At 36.7% G+C, this 10,201-nt stretch overlaps 1 long non-coding RNA gene and 1 other non-coding gene across 4 annotated transcripts in view; one reads left to right on the top strand and one right to left on the bottom strand.

Moving 5' to 3' along the window:
• The window catches only part of LOC118026361, a 23,775-nt gene extending 22,942 nt beyond the window's left edge, over window positions 1–833 (bottom strand). For all 3 annotated transcript variants that reach the window (XR_004683540.1, XR_004683538.1, XR_004683539.1), the window contains exons 1-2: window positions 788–833; window positions 525–590 (exon numbers count right to left, since the gene is read on the bottom strand). This is a non-coding gene — a long non-coding RNA (uncharacterized LOC118026361). The remainder of the gene's footprint in view (window positions 1–524; window positions 591–787) is intronic.
• A 2,223-nt stretch (window positions 834–3,056) lies between these two features.
• Window positions 3,057–3,160, top strand: LOC118026419. Its single transcript, XR_004683569.1, has one exon. It is a non-coding gene; the product is annotated as a U6 spliceosomal RNA (small nuclear RNA).
• Window positions 3,161–10,201: the final 7,041 nt, after the last annotated feature.

The raw sequence follows: 10,201 nt of genomic DNA, 5'->3' as shown, positions 1-10,201 counted from the left end.
AATTATATAAATAAAATTACATAAATAAAATTATATAAATAAAATTATATAAATAAAAAATTTTATAAATAAAGAAGAATAATGTTCAAGTAACTCACAAGAAAGCAAGCAAAAAACCGCCCAAAAACAACCAAATAAACAAAGAAGAAAAAAACAGAGGAATGAAAAAAGGGGACAAATATAAAACAAAATACTAAAATGGCAGACTTAAGCTCTAACATATGAATGACTATTTTAAATATTAGTAGTATAAATACACCAATTAAAACACAGAGATCAGTTATTATTCAGTAAAGTTGGAAAAAATTAAGAGTGAAAAAAGGTAGAGACAGAGCGGGTAACACACGACTCAATCACTTACAGTCTATGAGAAAAATGACTACAAAACAACACTCTATTATAGATACGTAGGAAAGATAAGGATGGGAAGGCTGTATCATGCAAATATGAATTAGAAAAAAAGCAAGAGTGATGATAATAACAAAAAAGGGCATCACAGAACGATAAAGACTCGGTCAACCCACCAAGATCCAGCGATCCTAAGTTTGCGTGTAGCACACCGCAAGGTTCCAAAACACACGAAGCAAAAACTGGTGGAGAAGAAAAGAGAAACAGATAAATTCACAGTCGTAGCTGGGGATTTCAAAACCCAGCTTACAACGTTTGCTAACCAACAAGGCTCCAGAGGAACAAACACCATGGCCCACTGGATTTGCCTGACATTACTGAATACTCTACCCAACAACAGCAGGATACACATCCTATGCAAGTCGCACGGGACACTCACCGGGAAGAAAGGCCAGATCCAGGGGTGCCTGGGTGGCTCAGTCGTTGGGCGTCTGCCTTCGGCTCAGGTCATGATCCCGGGGTCCTGGGATCGAGCCCCGCATCGGGCTCCCTGCTCAGCGGGAAGCCTGCTTCTCCCTCTCCCACTCCCCCTGCTTGTGTTCCTGCTCTCGCTGTCTCTCTCTCTGTCAAATAAATAAATAAAATCTTTAAAAAAAAAAAAAAGGCCAGATCCTCGGTCACACAGCAAACCTTAACCAACCTAAAAGAATTGTTATTATACAGAGTATGCTTTCTAACCACAATGCAATCAAATTAGAAACCAGTAAGTTGGCTAATTGAATATAATAAAAATTTTTTAAAAAATCAGTAAGTGAAAGACAATAGAACAATCTCCAAATTCTTGGAAATTCAACAACACACTTCTAAATAATCCCTGGGGCAAAGCAGAAGTCTCAAAGGCAACTTAAAAATAAAAATGAATGAAGGTGAATGAAAATTGAAATGAAATTGAAAATACAACATATCAAAGTTTGTGGGGTTCAGCTAATACGGTGTTTACATTAGAAAAGAGAAAATATATCAATCAATAATCTAAATTCCAACCTCAAGAGGCTGGAAAAAGAAGAGAAAGGAAAAATACAGCAACAAAAAAAGCAAGCAGAAAGAATGAAATTTTAAAAAGGGCAGAAATCGCTGAAGATAAAAACATGAAAATGAGAGGATTAGTGAAACAAAAATTTGTCAAAAAAATCAATAAAATTGACAAACCCTTAGCTCAACTGACAAGGATAAAAAGAGAGAAGAGACAAATGACCAGTGTCAAAATGAAAGGGCACCCACCACAAAGGATCCTGCAGACATTATAAATCATAAATTTGTCACACATGTCAGAAATTTGACAACTTAGAAGAAATGGGCTAATTCCTTGAAAACCACAAACTACCAAACCCCAGCAAGATAAAACAGATACATGAATAGTCCTAAAACCTCTAAAAAATAGGATCTGTAATTTAAAAGTTCCTGAAAAAAGGAACTTCCAGGTTCCAGATGTTTTCAAATACAGAATTTCTCCAGCATTTAAAGAATTAACACCAATTTCACAAAATGTCTGCCAGTGAAGAGAAGAGGAGGGAACACTTCCCAACTCATTTTAGGAAGTCACTATTACCTTGATACCAACGTATAACAAAGAGGACATACAAATAAAGCCATACATTAACATCTCTCATGAATTTAGATGCATAAATCCTCAACAAAACAGTAGCAAAATGAATCCAGTGACGTATTAGAACAAATGTACGTCATGACCACGTGGGGTTTGTCCCAGGGATGCGAGGCTAGTTCCACATTCAAAAATCAACCAGTGTAATCCATCATATCAGCAGGCCAAATCACTTGCATGTCTATTTCTGTCTTGATGTCTGCTTCCCAGAGGATCCAAACTTCATTCACGTGCAACAATCCCACAGCAACTTAAGTTGAGAAATATAACAGCGAGATTTTAGATGGATTTTCTTTACGATTCATTATCCGGTAAGGATGCCCAGTGCTGCTGCCGCCATTTAACATTGTTCTGGGGATCCTGGGCAATGCTGTAACAAAAGAAAAGGAAATAACAAGTGTAATGAACACCTACCTAGAAAAAAACCAAAAGAACCACCCAACTGCAGTTGACCCTTGAACATGAGGGTTAGGGAACACTGACACCTATGCTGCAGAAAATCCCCATGTAACTTTTTTTTTTTTTTAAAGATTTTATTTATTTATTTATTTGAGAGAGTGAGAGAGAGAAAGAGCACAAGAGGGGGGAGCGGGAGAGGGAGAAGCAGACTCCCTGCTGAGCAGGTAGCCCGATGTGGGACTCGATCCTGGGACTCCAGGATCATGACCTGAGCCAAAGGCAGTCGCTTAACCAACTGAGCCACCCAGGCGCCACCCATGTAACTTTTGACTCCCCCAAAACTTAACTACTAATAACCTACCATTGACCAGAAGCCTTACTGATAACACAGTCGATTAACACATATTTTGTATGTTATGTATATTATGTACTGTATTTTGACGATAAAGTAAGCTAGAGAAAAGAAAATGTTAAGAAAATCATAAAAAAAAATACATTTATAGTAGTGTGCTGTATTTACTGGAAAAAATCTACATATAAGAGGGCCAGCACAGTTCAAACCCATGTTGTTTAAAGGTCAACTGTATTAGAACACGTACAGAAGTTCAGCAAGTTTTCCAGATCAATTTACGAAATTAATGGTCTTGTGCTTGCTTCGGCAGCACATATACTAAAATTAGAACAATACAGAGGTTAGCATGGCCCCCTTACACGGATGACACTCAAATTAGTGAATTGTTCCATGTTTTTATTAAGGAGGGTGCTTGCGATGAGCACAGTGTGTTGTATGTTAAGTATTGAACCACTAAATTCTACACCTGAAACTAGTATTACAGTGTATGTTAACTAACTGGAATTTAAATAAAAACTTGGGGGGGGAGAAAAAGGAAAAAAACCTGATGGTCTTTCTCTATGCCAGCAGTAAGTGTACTAAATATAATAAAAGTAAGATACAAATTACGATGACTAAAAGTATAAAATATCTAGAAATTATCCAAGAATCCAAAATCCTTTTATGGGGAAACAAAAACTCTAATAAAGGAGATTGAAGATCTGAATAAATACAAAGACATCCCATGCTCTTAGATAGGCACATTTCATATTATAAGATGTTGATTCTTCATAATTTAATCTATGAATGAAATGCAGTATCAGTCAAAATTCCAGCCGGTATTTTTCAAAGGAACTCAACAAAATTATTTAAAAATACATATAAAGACATAAAAATCTATGAATATCTAAGTAAATTTTAGAGAAAACAAAGGGTGGGTGTGTTCTGCCAGATACTGAGACATGCTAAAGGGCCGTATTTTATTTTAATTTATTTTTTATTTTTTAAAGATTTTATTTATTTGAGAAAGAGAGTGAGAGAGTGGGGGGGTGCAGAGGGACAAGCAGACTCCCTGCTGAGCAAGGAGCCCGGAGTGGGACTTGATCCCAGGACTCTGAGATCATGACCTGAGCTGAAAGCAGACACTTAACCGACTGAGCCACCCAGGCACCCAAGGGCCATATTTTAATAAAGACATACTGAAATTGACACAAGAACAGATGAATAGACCAAGGGAAAATGATGATTTGAAGGTGACCCACATGTTTGTATGAGACTCAGCATAAGATAAGGTATAAAAATAAATTAATGGGGAAACAACAGACTGTTTAGAGAATGACTTGGGAATACAGAATATAGAAGAAAAATAAAATTGGACCCCTACCTAATCCCAGACCTAGAGGCATAGATAAAGTCCTGAATGTGAAAGATAGAGTCTGGAAATCAATAGAGAGCAAAGAATGCTAAAAAGTCCTCAAACAAAAGCATAAACTGTAAGGAAAAAAAATCAATGGCTCTCATTACATCACAATTCAGGCTTCTGCTCAATGAGAGAGTTAAGACACAGATGGCAGGTCTTTAACAACACAGCTTCATGAAACTATACAGGGTTGGGTGCCTGGGTGGCTCAGTTGGTTAAGCGACTGCCTTTGGCTCAGATCATGCTCCTGGAGTCCCAGGATCGAGTCCCGCATCAGGCTCCCTGCTCAGCGGGGAGTCTGCTTCTCCCTCTGACCCTCCCCCCTCTCATGTGCTCTCTCTCTCAAATAAATAAAAACCTAAAAAAAAAAAAAAAAAGAAACTACACAGAGTTATTGCCTAGCGTAAACTGGGAGCTAATAGAAAAATACACCAGGGAAGGGGGTAATTCAAATAGAAAAATGGGGAAAGGATATGTATAAAACATTTTCAAAATAGGAGATCCTAATTATGACTTCAGGTTGATAAATGAGGAAATGGGGGCATAAAATTCTTTACACAAATGTTTTATTCTCCAGAAGGAACAAAGGGGAAATGTTTTAAGGGGTTGCCTCCTGATAGCGCAGCTGTGTGGGAACTGTTGGGGTGGAAATCCTTCGATACAATTTGATTTTTTTAACCATGTTTTTAAGCATGTTTTACTTTGCTGACATTTTTAAATTTAATTTTTTTTTTTTTTTTTTTAAGTAGGCTCCACGGCCAGCATGGAGCCCAATGCAGAGCTCGAACTCAAGACCCTGAGATCAGGCCTGAGCTGAGATCAAGAGTTGGATGCTTAACCAACTGAGCCACCTAGGTGTCCCGACATCTTTAAATTTTAAAAGAAAAGGAACTAACGGCAAATAGCCTTATCCACATCTTTCAGAAAGTTAAATATCTCACTCAAGAGTCACCCAGACTGAAAACGTTGCATAAGAATGAAAATTTAGAAATATTCCCAAAATGATGGCAACATCTTCTTCTTCTCAGGATTATATATAATCAACAAACAGAAGTAGCACAATGAAAATGTGACTTTGCATAAGAAGCTATGATTTGGTGTTTTCTTCACTTAGCAGAATGCCTTTGTTCTTGGGATTCATCTATATTGTAACACGTGTTAGAAGTTTATTTCTAATTTTTAATTGCTGAATTGTATTCCACTGTATGGATATGCCACTTTTTGTTTGTTGGTTCATCAATTGGCATTTGGGTGGATTCGTTTGGGTCTATTATGAATAACACTGCTGTGAACGTTCATGTACAAGTGTTTGCTTGAGCTTGTGTTTTCATTTCTCTTGTGAGAGACACTGCTGGTTCATTTGGGAAAGTTATGCTAACTTCTTAAAATACTGCCAAACTGTTTTTCCAAAGTAGTTGCACCATTTTACCTTTTCACCAGCAGTGTATGCGGTTTTCATTTTTTCTCTATCTTGCCAATGGCTGGTATGATCTTTTTTATTATACTCATTCTAGTGGGTGTGAGGTGGTATCTTGGTAGTTTCAATTTGCATTTTTCTAATGATTAATGATGTCGAATAGGTTTTCATGAGCTTTTTAGACACTAACTGGCTCTTGGTGAAATGTTTTCCACCATTTTAAAATGAGGATTTTTGATTTCTTATTTCTTCATATACATGGATACACATCCTTGATTATATGTTTTGCAAACAGTTTCTCACAGTCTGTGGCTTGTCTTCATTTCCTTCATTCTGTCCTTTTGAGAGCAAATTTAAAACATTTTAAAACTTTTTTTTTTTTATATAGAGAGAGACCTGGGTGGGGTGCAGAGGGAGAGGGAGAGATAAAGAGAATTTTAAGTAGGCTCCAGGCCCAGCACGGGGTTCAATCTCACAACCCTTAGATCACAACCTGAGATGAAATCAAGAGCCAGATGCTTAACCAACTGAGCCACCCAGGCACCCCAATTACGTTTTTGTTTGTTTTTTCAGTAGGCTTCATGCTAGTGCGGGGCTCAAGCTCACAACCCTGAGATCAAGAGTTGGACACTTAACCAACTGAGCCACCCAGGAACCCCTGCAAATTTAAAAAATTTTAATGAAGCTTATCAGTGTTTTTCTTTGGCCCATGCTTTTGGTGTTCTACATAAGAAATCTTTGCCTAACCAATGATTTAAAAGATTTTCTCCTATGCTTTCTCCTAGAAGTTTTATAGTGTAACCTGATATTTAGGCTTTGGGTCCATTATGTGTTGATTTTGTATATAGTGTGAGATAAAGATCTACTTTATTTATTCTTAAAGATTTTATGTATTTATTTGAGAGAGAGAGAGAAAGAGCAGTGAGAGAGAGTGTGAACACGAGCCGGGGGGGGGGGGGGCGGGGGTAGAGGGAGAGGGAGAAGAAGGCCTCCTGCAGAGCAGGGAGCCCGATGCGGGACTTGATCCCAGGACCCTGGGATCATGACCTGAGCCGAAGGCAGATGCTCAACCGACTGAGCCACCCAGGCACCCCATAAGGGTCTAATTTAAATCAAGGCATCATAAAGGCAACACTCGGTCTGATGGCTCTGGGGGGAATTTGTTCCTGGCCCCTTCCGGCTTCTGGTGGTTGTTGGTGTTCCTCTCCTTGTGGCTACTCACTGCAGCCTGTCTTCATATGGCCTTCTCCCCTGGGGTGATCTCCTCCGTCTAAGGCTCTTTTTGCCTCTATCTTAGAAGGACATGTGTGGTGGCGTTTTGGGCCCACCATTGTAATTCACAGCAATCTCATCTCAAAATCTGTAACTTCTTCACAGGTGCACAGACCCCTTTTTCCAGATAAGATGACATTTACAAGTTCCAGGGATTAGGACTTAATTCTTTGGGTGGCCATTATTTGACCTACTAAAATACCCAATTCTCTCAGCAACATCTGTTGAGAAGACTATCCTTTTCCCTTGGAATCGGGACTTTGGCACTGCTGAAAATCAACTGACCATAAATGTAAGGGTTTATTCCTGAAGTCTCAACTCTGTTCCATTGATATATCCTAGTATCAGTACATACTGTCTTGCTAACTGCAGTATTATAGTAAATTTTAAAATCAGGTAGTGTAAATCCTTCAACTTAATTCTTTTTAAAAATTGTTTTGGCTACTATAGGTCTCTATTTTCATATAAATTTCAGGAGCAGCTTAATTTCTGCATAAAAGTCTGCTGGAATTTTGATAAGGACTGCACTGAATCTCTAATGTGGGAAATCTTCCAATCTATGAACACGGAATATCTTTCCATTTACTTAAATCTTTGTCAATTTCTCATAGCAATATTTTGTAATTTTTGTATTTTTCAGTGTACAAGTCTTTACCTTTTGTTAAATTTATTTTGAGGCTATTATTCACAGAATTGTTTCCTTAATTTCATTTCAGATTGTTTGTTGCTAATATACAGAAATACAACTCGTTTTTATATATTGGTCTGGTATCTTCTGATCTTTTTTTTTTTTTTTTTAAGCACAGTAAGGCATCTTTATTCATGTGTCCCATTGATTCATGATAACGAAAAGATGGGAATCCCTTCTTCCAACAGTGGCTTAAGAGGATCTTCCAGAATTAGCCATGTGTAGGAATCCTTGACAAATTAAGCCAGCCAAATACAAGTTAGCTACATCGAAGAGTGCATAATCTATATTATTCCACTGAAAATACGGTTATAGAAAACATTTCCAATTAACATATCAATGCTGAATTGTTTTCTTTTTATATTTCATTAATAGAATGATGGAACAAGGAACAGACCTCTTCATTTATCTAGTACAGTGCTTTCATATTCTAGAAAAGGGAGGTGGATTCCAAAGAGATTACATGAATTGTTTAAGGTTACTCAACTTATCATACAGTTGGATCCAGATCCCTGATATCCTGGTTCTCCTACTGCGGTCACACTCTTTCTGATTTCATCCCAGGTTAACATGTCCCAAAGGATAGGAGTTGTTCTCAATGCTGGCTACATATTTATCTTCTGATCTTGCTAAACACATTTATTACTATAGTTCTTTATATAGATGCCTTAAGATTTTCTATATATATTGTCATCTGCAAATAAATTTACTTCCTTTTTTCCAGTCTAATTCCTCCCCTGCCATTGCACAGGCTAGATTCTCCAGTAAAATTGTGACTAGAATTTAGGACTGTTTGTGTCCATGTTCAGGAGGAAAGTATATGTAGTTTTCTTTTCTTGTAATTTGTTTGGCTTGGTATCACATCTCCTCCATTTTTTTTCTGAAAGAAATTTGTGAGTGATTGGTATTTTTAAATGTTTGATAGAATTTACTAGTAAAGCCATCTACACCTGGACATTTTTGTGAGATTTGAAATTTCTCATTCAATGTATTTGTTATACTTTTATTCAGATTTTTATTTCTCATAGAATTTATTAATCTGTGTCTTCCTTGGAATTCATTCACGTAGTCTAATTCATTGGCATAAACTTGTAATACTCTTATACTCTTCTTAATTTCTGTGGAAATGGTAGTGATGTTGACCCTCCAGGTCTTTTGGTAACTTGTGTCTTCTCTGTTACTTTCTTGGTCAGTCCAGCAAGGGTTTGTCAATAGTTTCATTAATTTCCTCTATCTTTCTATTTCTATTTTATTGATTGCCTCTCTATTCTTTATTTCTTTTCTTCAGGCCTCGTCTGCTCTTCTTTTTCCAGTTTCTTAGGGTGGAAGCTTAGGTTATTGACCGGAAACCTTTTCTTTTCTGATACGGGCATTTAAAGCTACAAATTTCCTTCTCCCCACTGCTTTAGCTGTGTCACATAAATTTTGTTATATTTAATCAGTTCAGAAGATTTAAGAAGCTTCCCTTGTGATTCTTTGATCCATGAGTTAATTTAGATACTTGGGGTTTTTCCAGTTTTCTTTTGAGAATCTCTGACCTAATTGTGTTGTGGACAGAGAACATATACTTTTTTGTGATTTCAATCTTTTTAAATTTATTGAGACTTGTTTTACAGCCCAGCATGTGTTTATCCTGAAGGCTTTCATGGACAGTTGAAAAGACCATGTGTTCCGGAGTTTCTGAGTAGAATGTTCTACAAATGTAGGTAGGTTTGCTCATGTTGGTTGATAGTGTTGTTCAGGCCTTCTTTATATACTAACTTTCTTGCTGTTTGTTCTATCAGTTATTTAGGGTGGGCTTTTTCAAATTTCCAACTATTACTGTTAAATTATCTATTCTTTCAATCATGCCAGTTTTGCTTTATGTATTTTAGGACTCTATTTTTAGGAGCATATACACTTATATGTTATAACATAAATATATACGTTATATTTTCACTATGCATTGACACTTTTATCATTCTGTAATGTCTCTATTTGTAGTAATACTTCTTGTCTTAAAAGTCCATTATTTTTCTAATACTGATACCAGTCACTCCAGCTCTCATATGGTTCTTGAATACATGGCAAATTTTTCATCTCCGTAATTTCTACTTATTTGTGTCTTTGTGAAGTGTATCTCAGCATAATTTATTTTTTTTAACGTAATCTGCCAACCTCAGCCTTTTGAATGAATTGCTTTGTCCATTTATGTTCTAATGCAATTATCTATATGGTTGGGGTTTTGCGGTTTCATATGGATTTTTGTACCTCTATTCTTCCTTTTATTGCTTTCTTCTGTTATTTTTCAGTTTACTGTTTTAATTCTAATTTCCCCAGTTATTTCTTGATCAGAAGGAGCTGTCCCCTAGCAGATTCCTCAGGAAGGGCTTATGAACACAACATTGAGCTCTAACTTTAAATTGTTTTTCTACCAACTTCTTACTTTTCAAAGACTGCTTTTCTGGATACTTGGTTCATATTTCTTTTTCCCTTGAATCTTGACAATGTTGCTCCACTTGTTTTCCTTTGTATGTTGCTTTTCAGAGATGACTTTTAATTTTTAAACCTTCTACCCCATTTTCCTCTTTATGAGGCACTAGGTAGGAAAATGAAGTTTAGGTATTCTCTACAGCATAATCCATACTGTAGGTGTGTGTTATGAATGATTTTATTTGATATTC

This window comes from Mirounga leonina, unplaced genomic scaffold, assembly GCF_011800145.1.
Source record: "Mirounga leonina isolate KUSES-001 unplaced genomic scaffold, KU_Mleo_1.0 Mir_224, whole genome shotgun sequence".
NCBI lineage: Eukaryota > Metazoa > Chordata > Mammalia > Carnivora > Phocidae > Mirounga > Mirounga leonina.
This window is presented reverse-complemented; position numbering and strand designations above follow the sequence as displayed.